Below are 16,282 nucleotides of genomic sequence, written 5' to 3' on the forward strand. Positions count from 1 at the left end.
TCCTTTAACAACTATGTGATGGTACAGTTATGGCCGCCAGCAAGAACTACCAACATTACTGTCTCTTTACATGTATAGGAAAAAACACCTCAGAACTGCACGTTTTACATACTGTCAGTGCATGTAACCCGGCCTTCCTCTCACTGCTACTCTTCCTCCCTCTGTTTGTTTATTCCCACCTGTTGCATCTCATATCTTACTCTAGCACAGTGGGGCCCTGATCCTGGATATTGCTGTACTAATCATAGTCATGCTGTCAGACATTATGAATGTTACGTATACGCACCCACCAAGACTTGTCTGCATGCACTTCTGAGTGAGTGATGTGCTGTAGCTTTTTCCGGTTACATGTTACATCCATAGCCAAGCTCTGCTTGAGAGCAGGGCCAAGGTTTTCAAAAGTGATGATTGCTTTGGAATACTTAAGTTTTGGGGTGCCCAGCTTTACCTTGTCAAAAAGCAGCCCGATTTTCAGAAAGTGCTGGGCACCTGTCCTCTGAAAATCAGGCTCATTCAACTTGGGCACTCAAAATCACTAGTCACTTCTGAAAATCATGGCCCAGGTTCTTATTGCACTGGAAATTTCTTCCGCTCATTCACCCTCTCCCCTAGACTCCTGTGCAGCCAGATGCCTTGCTCTTGTGGGGCTTTTTCCCCTCCTTCCTCCCCGACTCGCATGTGGCTATCCATGGAAGAGTCAGCAGACACTCTGCAGTATGAGAGTCTGCTTTTGCAGTGCCTTTGCCCTCATTATCTCCACTATTCCGCTCTCTACTTGCAGGTAATCCCTTCCTTTTTGTCTTGACTCCCATACTGTTATCCTGCCTTGTAGTAAGTGTCTTATTGTCAGGGGTGCTCCGGAGGTCAGGATAGGAACTCTCATCTTCTTAGTTTTTTTTCCTGGGAAGCAAGTTTGATTGGAGATAGTCCCTGAAGTAACACGCCTCTCTGTAATGCAGCGGTGTGTGAGCGAATCCCTAGTAATGCCATCTGGGAAGAGAAACCCGTGTCACAGCACACACAGGGGGAGATTTAAAGGCCAACTAGAGGCTTTGCATGATGGAACCACCACCTCCTTACTGCGGCGCTCGAGCTCTAAGGTGCATTAATAGGGCATATGAGATGTGTGCCTGTGATCTGTGCCACACCCGATATCCTAATTGAGGCCAGAACGCTGCTTGGCAAACCTCCCCAGGCAAGTCGTAAGTCTGGTCTAATGAGCATTGTGTAATGTTTGTGGGTTTATGGCCCATAGGGGAATAAAGGGAAGGAGGGCGTGTCCCTTCTCTCCCATTTCCTCTTGCTGAGCTCCCCGTGTCACCTTGCATTCTCTTATACATTTCATTTCTGTGCCTCAGGCAGCCTCCAAGACACAAGCTGCCTCCTTAACCGCTGCCTGCAGCCACATTCGTTTGTGTTGTGATTCCGATTGCTCTTACCAGCTAAATGCTGGTAAAGGGTCAGGTCTTGCTGGTTGTTTGGTTGGATGATCACCAGAGAAAACCCAGGTGGGGCACGTGATTCAGTATGCACCCCTCTTCCTTCAGTCAGTCCTTAACCAATGTCTCACTGTGCTGCTAGTGAGACCCGCACTGCTGAGATGCTGGCTTTCAGTTAACAGTAAAATAGAGCTCTGGCTACTTATGTACGAGAGAGAGGGCATCAGCCACAGTGCCCTGGACAAATTCTAACTCAAGTAAATAAACCTGTTTACCTAAATTCAACAGGATACCATCCTCTTTTTTTAATATAATGCCGCTTTTTACTGAAGTCTTATCTATGAGTCGTGTGCAAATCTGGCTAGTACGTATTTCCAAGATCCTTCAGCTTGTGCATTAATCTTGAACTTTAGTTTTCTGAGATCACAACATCCCAGCTCTGTATTTGTCCAACTGACCTTAAATTTAAAAATAAATAAATCCTATTTATCATTTCCTGTCCTAAACTAAATGGCGGCTGCATTCCTCCCCAAAAGTGACTGTCTGCAGTCATGGGAGTTGTGATCAATATATAAATAAGTCTGTCAAGTGTGTTGAGGGTGAGGTGCTATAGAAAGGCAAGAGATCAGCAGTGTGCACCTGAGGCGATACAGCTAAAAGCTAGGCAATGTGCTGTTTGGATCTGGCTGCTGCTTAGGTCTTGTCAGACTCAGATAACTTGTGTGTGGCTGCAATGGTAACGGTTCATAAGCACATGGCAATGTCAGGCAGTTTCTCCACTTTGAGATATGGCTGTGGATGACTCACTACCATCAGGTCACGTATGGAGGAACAGCTTTTTTACAGCAGAGCTGCTTGGCCTAGTGCAATGCGTCTCAACCTTTCCAGACTACTGTACTCCTTTCAGGAGGCTGATTTGTCTTGCCTACCCCCAAGTTTCACCTCACTTAAAAATGACTTGTTTACAAAATCAGACTCAAAAATACAAAAGTGCCACAGCAACTATTACTGAAAAATTGCTTACTTTCTCATTTTGTCTGTATGACATTTTAGTTTGTACTGACTTCGCTAGTGCTTTTTATGTAGCTTGTTGTAAACCTAGGCAAATATCTAGATGAGTTGATGTACCCACTGGAAGAGCTCTGCGTACTCCCAGGGGCACAGGAACCCCTAGTTGAGAACCACTGGCCTAGTGGAAACAAACTTGAAGTGCAAAACCAGGATGGCTCAGAAGTTTAATAATGTGACAATGAAATTAATCTCCATGTCATCAGTTCAGATCCAAACCAGCTAGTCCACTAGTGACTAAAAGGGCTGGTCCACACTAACCCCCCACTTCGAACTAAGATACGCAACTTCAGCTACGTGAATAACGTAGCTGAAGTCGAAGTACCTTAGTTCGAACTTACCATGAGTCCACACGCGGCAGGCAGGCTCCCCCGTCGACTCCGCGTACTCCTCTCGCGGAGCAGGAGTACCGGCGTCAACGGCGAGCACTTCCGGGATCGATCCCAGAAGATCGATTGCTTACCGCCGGACCCGGAGGTAAGTATAGATGTACCCAAAGTGTTCTCAGCTCAGTTCTTAGAAGCCAAGTGTCAGCAACGCTAAACCACTGACAACTGGCCTTAATTTTACCGTTCAGCGCAGTTTCAAAATGCTTTCTAAACAGTTAATATGTGAGTCGGTAGATAAAGGATATAAAGGTATAATGGATGCTGTTTATCAATGCATGGAATCGCTACAAAAATGTTGGACATGAAGTGAAGAATGCTGTATCCAACTGAGAATTCAGGAAGACAGCCCTGGAGTTCTGTCTAATGTGGGTGATTAGCAGGAATAGGAAAGTTAGAGTATAAAGGGACTGTGGTATCTTTAATGGCCAAAGGAGGTCAGGATCTCACTTTTTGTCTCACTGGGGAGATGGGGATGTATGTCTTATCCTAAAGATGATCCTGCCAACAGCACAGTACCTTACAAGCCCACACTGGGGAACCGGTTTATTGCTGACAGAGGTAAGAATGCCACCTACTAAATCTGCAATGCTCTGAATGTTCCTGGGATGGTGCCAAACCAGCTAGTGTCCAGGCCCAGCCCAGCTTCCTCATGCGAGCTAAGAAGATAAGGGAGGATATCACTTTGTGCAGTTATCACTTCCCAGATGCAAGACCTCTTCAGTGTGGCTTGCAGCAGCCGATGTATTTAAATAATGAAAGCAGAGTGCACACATCCATGTGGTACTCTACTATGGTCAGAAGGTACTGTTTTCTCTTATGTTAGCTTGATATTCCAGTTCTTATTCCAGCTTTTTTGGTGCTTCCCTGACTTTATGTTGCAGGAATATTTGATTTTCGTGGACGGTTGTAAAAATGGCAGCACGGTTATCTGATTGTATCTCAGCTTCATTACAGAATGTTTCCACAAAATGTATGTCACATAATTGGTAGGCAGCCGTCTGAAGTGGCCAAGAGGTAACGTGCTGAGCTATTTACTGAGGTGAGCCCAATGCCTTTAAACACTAACCCACATCTCACTCTTTGGAAGGAACAAGCAATGCTTCAGAAACAATGCAGGCAGCTCTTGAGGGCGAGTGCAGGTGAGTGGGTGCAGATAATTGGCAGCATTAACAGCAGTCTGGAGGAGAGGCCTGCATACGGAGAGGTTGCGAAATTTGGCCCAGAGTTAGCTATCCATGGCAGCATGGGCACCGCCCCACAGGGACATGGAGGCCAGGTATCAGTTTGGTATGGCTGCCCTCAAGAGAGGGGCAGTAGTACAGATGTGTTGGCTGTGAGAGAGGTGGGCCGTATGGGAGACAGCCTGCTGGCTCTGCGTGTGAGAGTATGTGGAGGAGGTTGTTATCACTAATAGAAGAGTGTGATGCTAATCCTCTGTTTGTGGATGAGGGGTTGTCAGTGGCAGCAACAGTATTAAAGGGCTGGTACCCCCCCATGTTAGTAATTCTGCTTAGGCTGAGGGCTCTCCAGCTTGACTGGCACACCTGCACTCTAGGGCAGCGGTTCTCTTTAGCAACCCGAGGGCCCCCATTTTTATTTAAAATTTTTCGTGGACCCCCCAAGCTCCCCTGTTCAGGCCCTGCCCCCATTCCACCTCTTCCCCCAAAGCCCCACCCCACCTCTTCCTGCCCCGTTCCACCCCGCCCCTCCTCTTCCCCACCTCTCCGCCCCCTCCCCCGAGCACACCCCATCCCCGCTCCTCCCAGCACCTCCTGCAGGGGGTGCTGGGAGGGAGGGGGAGGAGTTGAGAGGGAAGGGGAGGAGTTGATCAGCGGGGTCCACGGAGCCCCTGGAGTGCCCTTGCAGACCTCAGTTTGAGAAACTCTGCTCTAGGTGTATTGCTAGGTAGAGTGGAAACTTTCATTAACTCATCTGTATGGCCTGCCTGCTTCTACAGGCCTGTTGTGAGAGACTCAGGATATTGTGCTACTTTCACTGGGCTGGGCTGGATCAGTGCAATGACACAGCACAGGAAATCTTGTTCTGAGATCTAAAACAACAGGAGGGTTGCACTCCCATGCATGCACTCTCTCCCAGTTGGCATATAGGCAAGTCAAGTGAGCAGGTTAAGACACTAGATATCCCTCTCAGGGAAGAGGAGGTCCTGTAATGTAATGCAGTCTAAGCACTGGCCTGTCCCTGCAGACAGGAGTTCAAATCAGTCTAGCTCTGGCTCCTGGCAGAGACAGGACGGACCCACTGGGTGGATCCACTATGGCAATTGCTGTGTTGCCAATGATGGCAAACGCTCCCCTCATTTCCTCACAGTTCTCAAGGCTCCCTTTGTTTTCCGGTGGCATGAGCACACTGTGTACAATGGTTGGGAAAGAACAACAAAACAAGACAACTCAGACCAGCTCCTTCCCTGAAGACAGCATGAAGTGCTCCTGCCAACTTCAAAGCTCTGTCTGAACTTGAAATAAGCCCTGAATGTGCACATGGGGATTTCTCTTCACCTGTGCCCTTCCTGTGGGACTTTCCTCTTGTCACTGGCTCTCTCCTGCCATTGAAACGTGTGTTCTCTCTGTCCCAAAGGCAGTTCCCTTAAGGTGCTTTCTCCCTGCTCCACTCCATCTTCTCCTTTATGCACTTACTTCCAGTGCCTCCGCCCCTTTCCAGCTGGAAGGAGGTGATGACTGATCCCCTCTGACAGCACTGCCACGCTGGCCAGCAGGTGATCATTCAGGGCAGATTCATCCTTACAGAGCCCAGGCACGGTAGTTCTTTGTCACACTTGAATCTCTCTGGCTTGAGTGGGAGAGAGGAGTCGTAAGGTTCCTTGTGAACCCCAGTGACCCTTTTGCAGTTCCATGACACTCAGTGCAGGGCTGAGCAATTGGCCCAGCTAGACTTGCTGAGGAGACGAGATGAGTGGAGCCCTACCCCATTCCGATCCCTCTTCTTCATGCGACTTTGAAGGTGAAATTTGTCAAGACCCAGCCTCCTGCTTTCAGGAGCAGAAGAGAGAGGTGGATAGACTTCTGGGTGAGAGAGGAGATTCGGGATGGGAAAGGTGGAACTGGAGGGCAGGGCTGGTAGATGCAGGGAGATTCCTCTCCATTCCCATTGCTTTTTCAAACTGTGCCTCTTTCTGCCACGTTTTTGGCAAAGGGAACTGTTGATGCAGAGTGTGACATGTCTATGGGATTAGACAAGGACAGCGGATGGTCTCTGTCAGTGCAGTACACAATGAGTGGCTGTGTTGCAGTCTGTACAGGCTAGGACATTTGAATATGACTCTTGGCAAGAAGGTTATCAGCAGTCTTGTGGCATTAAATTGCCACAGTCCTCGTGTGCATTAACACACTTACCTTTCTCCTCTGCGGCTGAAGGATGAGGTCCTTTGGCTTTGAGAATACCGAGGACTTGAGTATCAGGAAGTGTTTTGTGCTACAGATCCATACAAATCAGGGCTGTGGGTCGTAGCAAGCCTACTGGCACTCCTGTCCCTAGTCGCTCAAGTGCGTGTGCACACACAGGGGAAAGGCCCTCTGCTCTCCTCCTAGGAAGGGAAGTTCTGAGTCTGCACAGCAGCCAGGGGAGGAGCCCCTTCATCCAAAGGGAAGAAATGGGGGCCACTGGGAATTTTGGCCTGCCCCGTGGCACGAGTGCATTAGTGCATCCTGTGGGGACATGCAGGCTAGCAACTCTGAATTGTAGGAAGGCTGGCAAAGGTCACGGGGTTAACCAGGAACTTGTTGTTTAAGAAGCGGGTTGGTGTGCAGAGATGGCCAGCGACTTCCCCTTCCTCTTATCTACACAGCCTCTTCTTATCTGGTCCCAGCATACATGAGCTCGAGTGACCTATGCCCTCCTGCACCCTCCCCTCACACCGCTATGCTCAGACTGCCTGATGCCTGCGGCTTTCGTTTGACTATACTGGTATCTAGATGCCGATAGTAGAAAACTCTTTGCTTATCAATCCATCCACAATTGGCCACCTCCTCTCACCACAGTGACCCTGCATAACAAAATGGACTAGGCAGCACAATTGCTGTTTATGTCCTGTGTACAGGGGTCATTGAAATTGAAAACAATTAATGGTGTCCTTTGCCTTCTGACAGCCACATGCCCCCTTTCACCACTGGATTGGACATGGAGACCATAATACGTGTGGGCCATTAGCCTGTAATAAAAGTGCAGCAGCATCTGCTTCCGTGGATTGATTTTTACCGTCCTCCTCTCTTGCCCTTCCCATTCCCCCTCCCACCTCCTGTACTCCTGTCTGTGCCTGTCTGTTTTTTCATGACTAATCCTGAAGCAGGCACATGGGGTGATTGCAGCTCCTCCTCTATAAATTCCCCCTTTTGCTTGGGTTTTGACAGCAATGAATGTGGGAGGGGAAGGGGGGTGGAGGGAGATGATACCGCAGCAGTCTCCAGGAGTCCCTTTCGCAAGCCTGGCCCTGGCAGATTGATTGACTTGGGAGCTGTCGAGCAAACAAGACAGCCAGGCTCTTCATTAGCGCATTAATTAGCAGCCAGGAGCTCTCCGGAGACTGCCCCATAAAGTTTAGTTTATTAGGAGCTGTCAGGATGAACCCATCAATGGGTAGGGGGAGGTTGCTGAGCTGAACTAAAGAAAAGGGAAGCTAGTCCATTAATGTTACTTTGAGAGCATGCTTCACAGTGATGAGCCGGGCTTTGTCTTGGCAAGGAATCCTGAGACTGGTACTGAGTACTCCACCGCTGCTACTGTACTCATAGTTTGCCTTCCTATAGAGTGTCTCGCAGCGGCAATGTTTTCAGTGGGGGGAGGCACGTAACTGCCCCATGCATCACTTCTGAGGATGAGGCGGCTTGTGTGACCTTATACCCAGCAATTAAACAAGAAATAGTAATTCGCTGGAGGACAAGCTTAATTCTCATTGTAGAACTTCACGTTGATAGCTCATCATGGGTCCTTTGAGCTGAAAAAACAAGGCGCTTATATTTTATCAATACTTATTAATGACTGTAAGCATCTACAGCTTTCATTTAAAACATTGCAATAATGATTTCTGTTTAAATAGCCAATTATTTTCAAATGTGAAATAGATTTTCCAGTTTAAATGCTGTAAATTTCCACAGTATAAGTCACTCGCAAATATTTTTTGCTTAAAGGATTAATTTTAGCTGAACAATTGAAAGTTCTTAACTTGAAGTGCATTTTTGTCATAAGGAGCAGCCATAGAGCCAGGAGCACCAGGGCAGTGGTGAGCCAGCTCCTCGGGGAGCCACTCACAGCCGCCGGGCTCTGCAGGCAGGGGCCAGCTCCAGGGGGCCCCTCGCCAGCCAGCGCCAGAATCCTTCGGGAGAGAGGCAAGAGCGCATCGGGGGTGCAGCTCTGAGCTGTGCTGCCCGTTCTGCCTGGGGAGTGCCCGGCTGTGCAGAGGCGGCCTGGCTTGGGGAGCAGGGCAGGGAGGGCTGCTGGGCAGCCAGCCAGTGCCCCGGCTCCCACAGTGCGAAAAGCCAGGGGCCCAAGCAGGCCAGGCAGCTCCCACCAGCTTCTGATCCACCCACTCCTGGCAGGAGGTGACGGTTTTCAAACTGTGGGGTGTGCTCCCCTAGGAGGGTGCTCCCCACAGTTTGAAAACCTCTGTGCTAAATGGAAGGTAGAAATCTGGGCGGGGGGTAGGCACATGATCCCATGTCCCCCTGTCCCCGCGCGTTGCCTCCCATTAACATCGGGTCGTGACCCACTTTGGGGTCCCAACCCACAGTTTGAGAACCACTGATCTAAAGCCCTCTTACCATAACTGAGATCATGACTGGATACAATCTTAATTCTGCTGCTTTGATCTTAAACCAGTTTTACTCTGTACATTTTTAACTCATTTATTCTGAAAAGCTGTATGCAGCAGTGCACATGCTTCAGTGGGGAAGGGGTTAAAGGATGCTTGAGAAGACCCCTACTTCTGAATGCCAGGGCTCCACACAGCAGGAAGGGGCTGATTTAATGGTGACTGTACCTGTGATGCAGAATGGCCTTTTCTCTGCTGGATGCTCAGGGCCTTGCTCCTTTCCCTTAATCACTGGAGTAATAAAACCTCCTGTCCTGCTACCGAGCTGCTACTTCTCTGTGACCTTCACATTTAACAGGCAAAATAAAGTGACTGAGCCTCTGTGCAACTCATAACTGTGCTCTATCACAGCCCATTCGTAAGAGAACAAAACCAGTGGCCTTGCATTCTCTGTCAACAGCACAAGAGTTTCCTTTTTTTTCCATACCCCTCTTCCTCTGCAGCAGAGACACCCTCCAAGCCTGCAGATTTACTGATGGGAGTTCTACCTCCCATGCAGCTCGCACATGCAGCTTCCCTGCTCTGGCTCCCTTCTCCCTACACAGATACTTATCTTCTCCCTGGCCTAGGACTCCCAACGCTCTTTCACCACAATGATGCATCAAATCCTGTTTTCTGCACCCCTGCCCGTCTCTCCTCTACTGACATTCTCTCTCCCACTTACCTGTTGAGCCCTTTTTCCTCTTTGCCCTCTCTCTTCTGCAGATGCTGCTGGTAGGATACGCTATAATCCACAGACTTCACTTCGTATTTATAGATACAGGCCCAAATTCTGCCTCCAGATATCTGTGCAGAGCCAGTGTGGTCAAGTGTCTAGGGCACTGGCCTGGGACTATGGAGACCTTGTTCTATTGCTGCCTCTGGCCTGCTGGATGAGGTAGACAAACTAGACTTCTCTGTCTCAATCAATTTCCCCATCTGTAAAACGGGGATAATGACTTATCTCCTTTGCAGAATACTTCGAGATCTGATCATGAAAAAGCAGTGTAAGAGCCAGGTATAATAAAGTTATTGATAAGAATAATAGTGTGGGGGGCTTCCACTGATTTTAGTGGGAGTCTGGAAAACACATTCGGCGTCTGAGAGCCAAAATGTTGTCCTTTAATGTCTGGGAATCATCTGGAATATTTTGTGAGTGAATCAGAGTTCTTGGGGCTAGAAGGTCTCTATACTGGGTCACTTAAGTCCATGTCCTACTTGGCTTATTGCAGGAACTCTAGCTCATCTGGTGCTTGTCTGGCTAAGACTTAAGGATTTCTGGGGCTTGGGTTCTACCTAGGGCTGTCAAGCGATTAAAAAAATTTATTGTGTTCGATCACATGATTAAACAATAATAGAATACCATTTATTTAAATATTTTGGATGTTTTCTACATTTTCGAATATATTCAATTACAACACAGAATACAAAGTGTACAGTGCTCACTTCATATTTATTTTGGATTACAAATATTTGCACTGTAAAAAACAAAAGAAATAGTATATTTCAATTCACCTCATACAAATACTGTAGTGCAGTCTCTTTATCATGAAAGTTGAACTTACAAATGTAGAATTATGTACAAAACGATAACTGCATTCAAAAATAAGCAATGTAAAACTTTAGAGTCTACAAGTCCACTCAGTCCTACTTCTTGTTCAGCCAAACGCTCAGACAAACAAGTTTGATTACAATTTGCAGGAGATGATGCTGCCCGCTTTGTGCTTACAATGTCACCTCAAATTGAGAACAGGCGTTCACATGGCACTGTTGTAGCTGGCGTCACAAGATATTTATGTGCCAGATGCACTAAAGTTTCATATGCCCCTTCATGCTTCAACCATCATTCCAGAGGCCATATGTCCATGCTGACGACGGGTTCTGCTCGATGACGATCCAAAGCAGGGCGGACCGATGCATGTTCATTTTCATCATCAGTCAGATGCCATCAACAGAAGGTTGATTTTCTTTTTTGGTGGTTCGGGTTCAGTAATTTCCGCATCTGAGTGTTGCTCTTTTAAGACTTCTGAAAGCATGCTCCACACCTTGTCCCTCTCAGATTTTGGAAGGCACTTCAAATTCTTAAAGCTTGGGTTGAGCGCTGTAGCTATTTTTAGAAATCTCACATTGGTACCGTCTTTGCGCTTTGTCAGATCTGCTGTTAAAATGTTCTTAAAACAAAATGTGCTGGGTCATCATCCGAGACTGCTTTATAACATGAAATATATGGCAGAATGTGGGTAAAACAGAACAGGAGACATATAATTCTCCCCCAAGGAGTTCAGTCACAAATTTAATTAACGCATTATTTTTTTAACGAGCATCATCCGCATGGAAGCATGTCCTCTGGACTGGTGGCTGAAGCATGAAGGGGCATGCAAATGTTTAGCATGTCTGGCACATAAATACCTTGCAATGCCAGTTACAACAGTGCCATGAGAACGCTTGTTCTCACTTTCAGGTAATATTGTAAATAAGAAGCAGGCAGCATTATCTCCCATAAATGTAAACAAACTTATTTCACTTAGCAATTGGATGAACAAGAAGTAGGACTGAGTGGACTTGTAGGCTCTAAAGTTTTACATTGTTTTGTTTTTGAGTGCAGTTACTTAACAAAAAAATCTATATTTGTAAGTTACACTTTCACGATAAAGAGATTGAACTACGGTACTTGTATGAGGTGAATTGAAAAATACAATTCCTTTTGTTTATCATTTTTACAGTGCAAATATTTGTAATAAAAAATATTAAGTGAGCACTGTACACTTGATTTCTATTATAACACAGAATACAAATATATTTGAAAATGTAGAAAAACATACAAAAATATTTAATAAATTTATGTTGGTATTCTGTTGTTTAATAGTTCAATTAATCGCAATTAATTTTTTTAATTGCGATTAATTTTTTTGAGTTAATCGCTTGAGGTAACTGCGATTAATCGACAGCCCTAGTTCTACCACTTAATCCAGAACTTGCTTCCTTTCTCAAATTGACTTTTTTTTTTTTTTTTTTTGCTGCTATTTAAACTGATTTTTTTCCTCTTTTAATTTAAAATCATTGTCTTTTCTTCTCATTGTTATCTAATGGGCAGTTTTTCTCCCTCCTGCCTACAGCATGTACATACAGAACCAGAATCATATCCCCCTGTAGCCTCCTTCATCACCGACTGTGTATACTTAATTCCTCTGATCTCTTCTTGTGTTTCTTCCCTCCCTATGCTTTATCATCCTCATTTCTCCCCTGTCAGCACCCGTATCACTTCTAAATTATTGTGCGCAAAATACTTGGCACTGTCCATCTTCAAAGCTTTTGACAGACATTAATCCTTAGAGCTCCCCACCCGCTATGAGGTAAAGTTCACATCCATTTTACAGAAGGGGAAACTGAGCCACAGAGCTTGTGATTTGTCCAGATGCCATGCATTAAAGCAGTGGCAGAACAGGGAATAGAATGTGTGAGTCCTAAGTCCCAGGCATTTGTTTTAAACATGAGGCTGTAAGGTTTCCACTCACAAGCTGAATAGGATAACACTAGCTGTTACCTGACAGTGCTGTGTAAAAGGAAAGAACTCTTTCCCTTGTTTTAATATGCTCCCCCTATATATGCAATGCAGATTTGTAGTTGCTTTTTTAATCACTGTGCCACATTGAATGTTCCCCTCTGTTACCCTCTCTTTTATTCTTCAGCACAGATGGTCAATGTACTTTCCACCCTTTCCTTCAGGTCAATGCTGAACATCCTGGCAGTGTGACACCTGTTTCCAGTCTGCTTGAATATTGATTTAACACATTGGTTCACAATGTTTTCTACTGGGCTTATGTAGTTGGCGGTGTTGCAGGGGGCTTTATTCTTCACTCAGACAGCTACCTGCCATGCTAAGTGCAGAAATACCAATTGTAAGGAAAATTGTGTAAATAAAGTAATTCACTGTTTTTCCCAGTAGCGAGTTCTTGTTACCCTGTGAACTTTAATACCTCTGTGCTGAGTAAACCAAAGTAGTGCAATTTTCCTTTTAAAGCTATTCCAGGGCATTGGTTCATAATCAAGTGTAAAGGGGCTGGTGGGTTTTTTTTTCTTTCTTTTTTTTTCACTTTCTACTGAAGCATCTGGCATCAGTCAGAGGCTAGATACTAGACTAGCTGGATTTTTGCTCCATTTGGTTGTGGCACCTGATCCAATTTTTTTTTAAAAAGGTGTCTCAGTTCAGGACAGCTGCACCTATATTCCCCCTCTATAGTCCAGCAAGGGCACCCACTCTCTGGCTCCCTGGTCCGTCACCTCTGTTGGGTGGAGACATGCATCTCTCTCCCTCCTGACCAGAGTATTTCCAGGTTGCAAAGCTCCCTGATTATATGGTGTGAATTCACCAGCAAAGTCAGACTAGCTAAGCAGGCCTGCTTTGCCTTTCTCCTCAGAGACAGTTAACAGTGCATTTGTCACAGTTGTAAGTTACTATGCAACATTTCCTATGCAAGCCTATTTATTTTTAAGGTATAAGCATTACAGAGAAAACATATTAAAAAAACTAAAAGAACCTGCATACATGCTAATCAGTTTACCAGAGATTTCCCCCTAACTGTCTCCAACTGGGTTCTGGCGGGTGGGGCCTCCCCCACTTTTCCTTCTCTTTTGTGGTCACAAGTTCATATCCTCAGCTCAGAATTAGCACCCCCATGAACACTTTAGTCCCTTTTTATACAGTTTGGGTGTCTTTGATCTGGAGTTTGCAGGAGCAGGTAATTAGTAGACAATGGGTGTCTCTTCCCACGTCATAGCTTCAAAAGGCTGGGTTTGGAAGGAAAATTAGCATTTCCCAATTCACATGTATTGTCCCAAACAGTTCTTTGGAATTCCTAATACTTTCCAGAGATTGCATTAGTCAGTCTTCTAGAGAAGTTACATACAATTCCACAATAACGCATACACAATAACGCATACACAATTGCATTTTTTTATTCAGTGGACCCAAAGGCATTAACTCATATTCATTAAAGCTTACCTTAATTCCATAGGGTTTGTCCAGGATATTGTCAATCTGTCACAATAGGTACCTATTTAGGCTCCCAAATCCATGTTTAAATGCATAAAAATGAATCTAGAAGCCTAATTTCAGGCACCTATTTAAAAAATAATATAGCAGGAAAGCAGGGTACCTGATTCAATGGACCTTTGGTTTGTTCCTATGGTCCCATGCGTCCCCTTTTAGGATGACACTTTCCTGATAAATGTATTGTGGGAAGTTACATATCTGTAGTGTTTTGTTACATGTTCTAGATCGGGGTGGCCAACCTGTGACTCCGGAGCCACATGCGGCTCTTCAGAAGTTAATATGCGGCTCCTTGTATAGGCACCGACTCCGGGGCTGGAGCTACAGGTGCCAACTTTCCAGTGTGCCAGGGGGTGCTCACTGCTCAACTCCTGGCTTTGCCACAGGCCCTGCCCCCACTCCATCCCTTCCTGCCCCCTCCCCTGTGCCTGCTATGCCCTCACTCCTCCCCCCCCCCCCAGAGCCTCCTGCACACCACGAAACAGCTGATCGGGAGGTGCGGGGAGGGAGGGGGAGGCGCTGATTGGCGGGGCTGCCGGTGGGCAGGAGGCGCTGGGAGGGGAGCTGATGGGGGGCTGCTGACGTATTACTGTGGCTCTTTGGCAGTGTACACTGGTAAATTTTGGCTCCTTCTCAGGCTCAGGTTGGCCTCCCCTGTTCTAGATGCCTGACTAAATGATTTACCAAGACAGCAAAATCAAGGAAACTTACAAGGATGGCAGTACTAGAAACCCTGCAGACTTATTAGGTGGAACCTACTAGACCTGGTTTACACTCAAAAATTAGATCCACCTAGCTACGTCACTCAGGGGTGTGAAAAATTTTGCACCCTGAGTGCCATAGTTAGGTTGACCTAACCCCCAGTGTAGAAGCACTAGGTTGATGGAAAAATTCTTCCATCAACCTAGCTACTGCCTCTTGAGGAGGTGGATTACCTACATCAACGGGGGAAAAACCTTTCTATGAATGTAGGAAGTACCTACGTTACAGTGACGTAGCTGCAGCTGTGCTGCTGAAGCATCTGTGTAGCATAGATATAGCCCTAGATCTCTCCACTACTAAGCTATTCCTATAATGGTAAATTGTTTTCTTAATTATGGGGAGGAGAATTCTCTAACCGCCACCAAAATTCCAGCTTCTATTTGTCAATCCGTCTATAAGCCATGTAAAGCCACATTTTCAAAAGAATCGCATATATATTGGTGTGTGCAAATCAAATAACAATGTATACAAATCAGGTAGCCAGTTACCTGGTTTGTGTGTGTGCAATGCAGGCAGAGCCCCTGACCATTAATGAACTATCTCCAAAATTAAATAGGCAGTGGGGTGGGTGGGTGTGTAACTTGCTCTTTGTGCAGAGTTTAATTAAATGTTTTTTCCCTTTGTGCCAGTGCTATTCATTTGAAACCTTTTTGATGGGGCATTGATTAAATTGCTCAATATATGAGTTTTACCTGCTGTCTGCTGCTTGCTACAGATTCTCTATTCCAGCTTTTCTATCTCCATATTTTAATTTACAAGTGATCAGTGAGCCGTATATTGTGTTCTGATGGCAGATACAGCTAGTGCTGGGAATCCTCTTCCATGGCCTTTATATTATGTTTTTTTTCAGGTTTTAACATGACATGAAGGCTTCTGTTTTTAGTGGCTGAGGGTTAATTTATGTGCAGTTTTCAAACTATAATTGTCCTCAACTTTTAACATTTTTGTAACTAGTTTCCTCCAGGAAAGCTCAGCGTTTATCTAGTGAAGCTCTTGCTTTTCAAAACTGGCCTGGGAACACAGAGATCAGATAACTTCTCAGCCAGAGGGATTGGAACTTGGGACCTCCTAGTTCCCAGTTTTTTCTGCTCATCAGCTGGACACATGGCCTCCTCCTTTGTGCCTTATTACACAGGGCTTCCTGATTTCAAAGAGGTGAGGGGAACTTTCTTGGTCACTCATTCATACCCATTCCCAGGCAGTGGCTGATAGTTGTTACCATTTGATATCTGTTCAATGACCTGTATGAAACGAGTTGGGGTCTTAGTCTATTTCCTAGTGGGACAGAAGTCCACATCAAATGCAGCCTTACTATAGCTGTTACTGCAAGCCTCTACCATGTAGCAATGGGAACCTCTCAAATATCTGTTCATTCTCCTATGGCAGGGCTGCAGTTGTGTTGGTAGGGGAAGGTAGCAGCTCAACCATTAATGGAGGCTTGATGAGCCTTTGGCTGAAATCTGCTGTCAGCCACAATGGCAAAGGCAGCATTTTCAGCCTTGACAAGTGAAGAAGAGGGCCTTCTGTAGCCCTTGAGTGCATCCTTCCATCTGACTCAAGGGTGATACTTATGGGCTCTGGAAGGAGCTTCAGCAAACTTTCTCTGACTGGAAGGATGGTCCAAGACACTGAGATTCCAAGGGGTGTGTGGCTGGGGTGAAACAGAGGGGGACTAGGGGGTGAATCCTGGAATACAAATAATGAACCCTTCCCCCAATTTGTGATTGCTTTCAAAGGTCTGTACAGCTAAAAG

General features: G+C 45.9%; 1 protein-coding gene across 1 annotated transcript in view; it reads left to right on the plus strand.

Annotated features, from left to right (window-relative positions):
* IGSF3 (immunoglobulin superfamily member 3) overlaps nt 1–16,282 on the plus strand; it is a 112,905-nt gene that overhangs the window by 71,199 nt on the left and 25,424 nt on the right. The gene's annotated exons all lie outside the window — the stretch shown is intronic.

The sequence above is a fragment of the Emys orbicularis genome, chromosome 1, assembly GCF_028017835.1.
Source record: "Emys orbicularis isolate rEmyOrb1 chromosome 1, rEmyOrb1.hap1, whole genome shotgun sequence".
Classification (NCBI taxonomy): Eukaryota; Metazoa; Chordata; order Testudines; family Emydidae; genus Emys; species Emys orbicularis.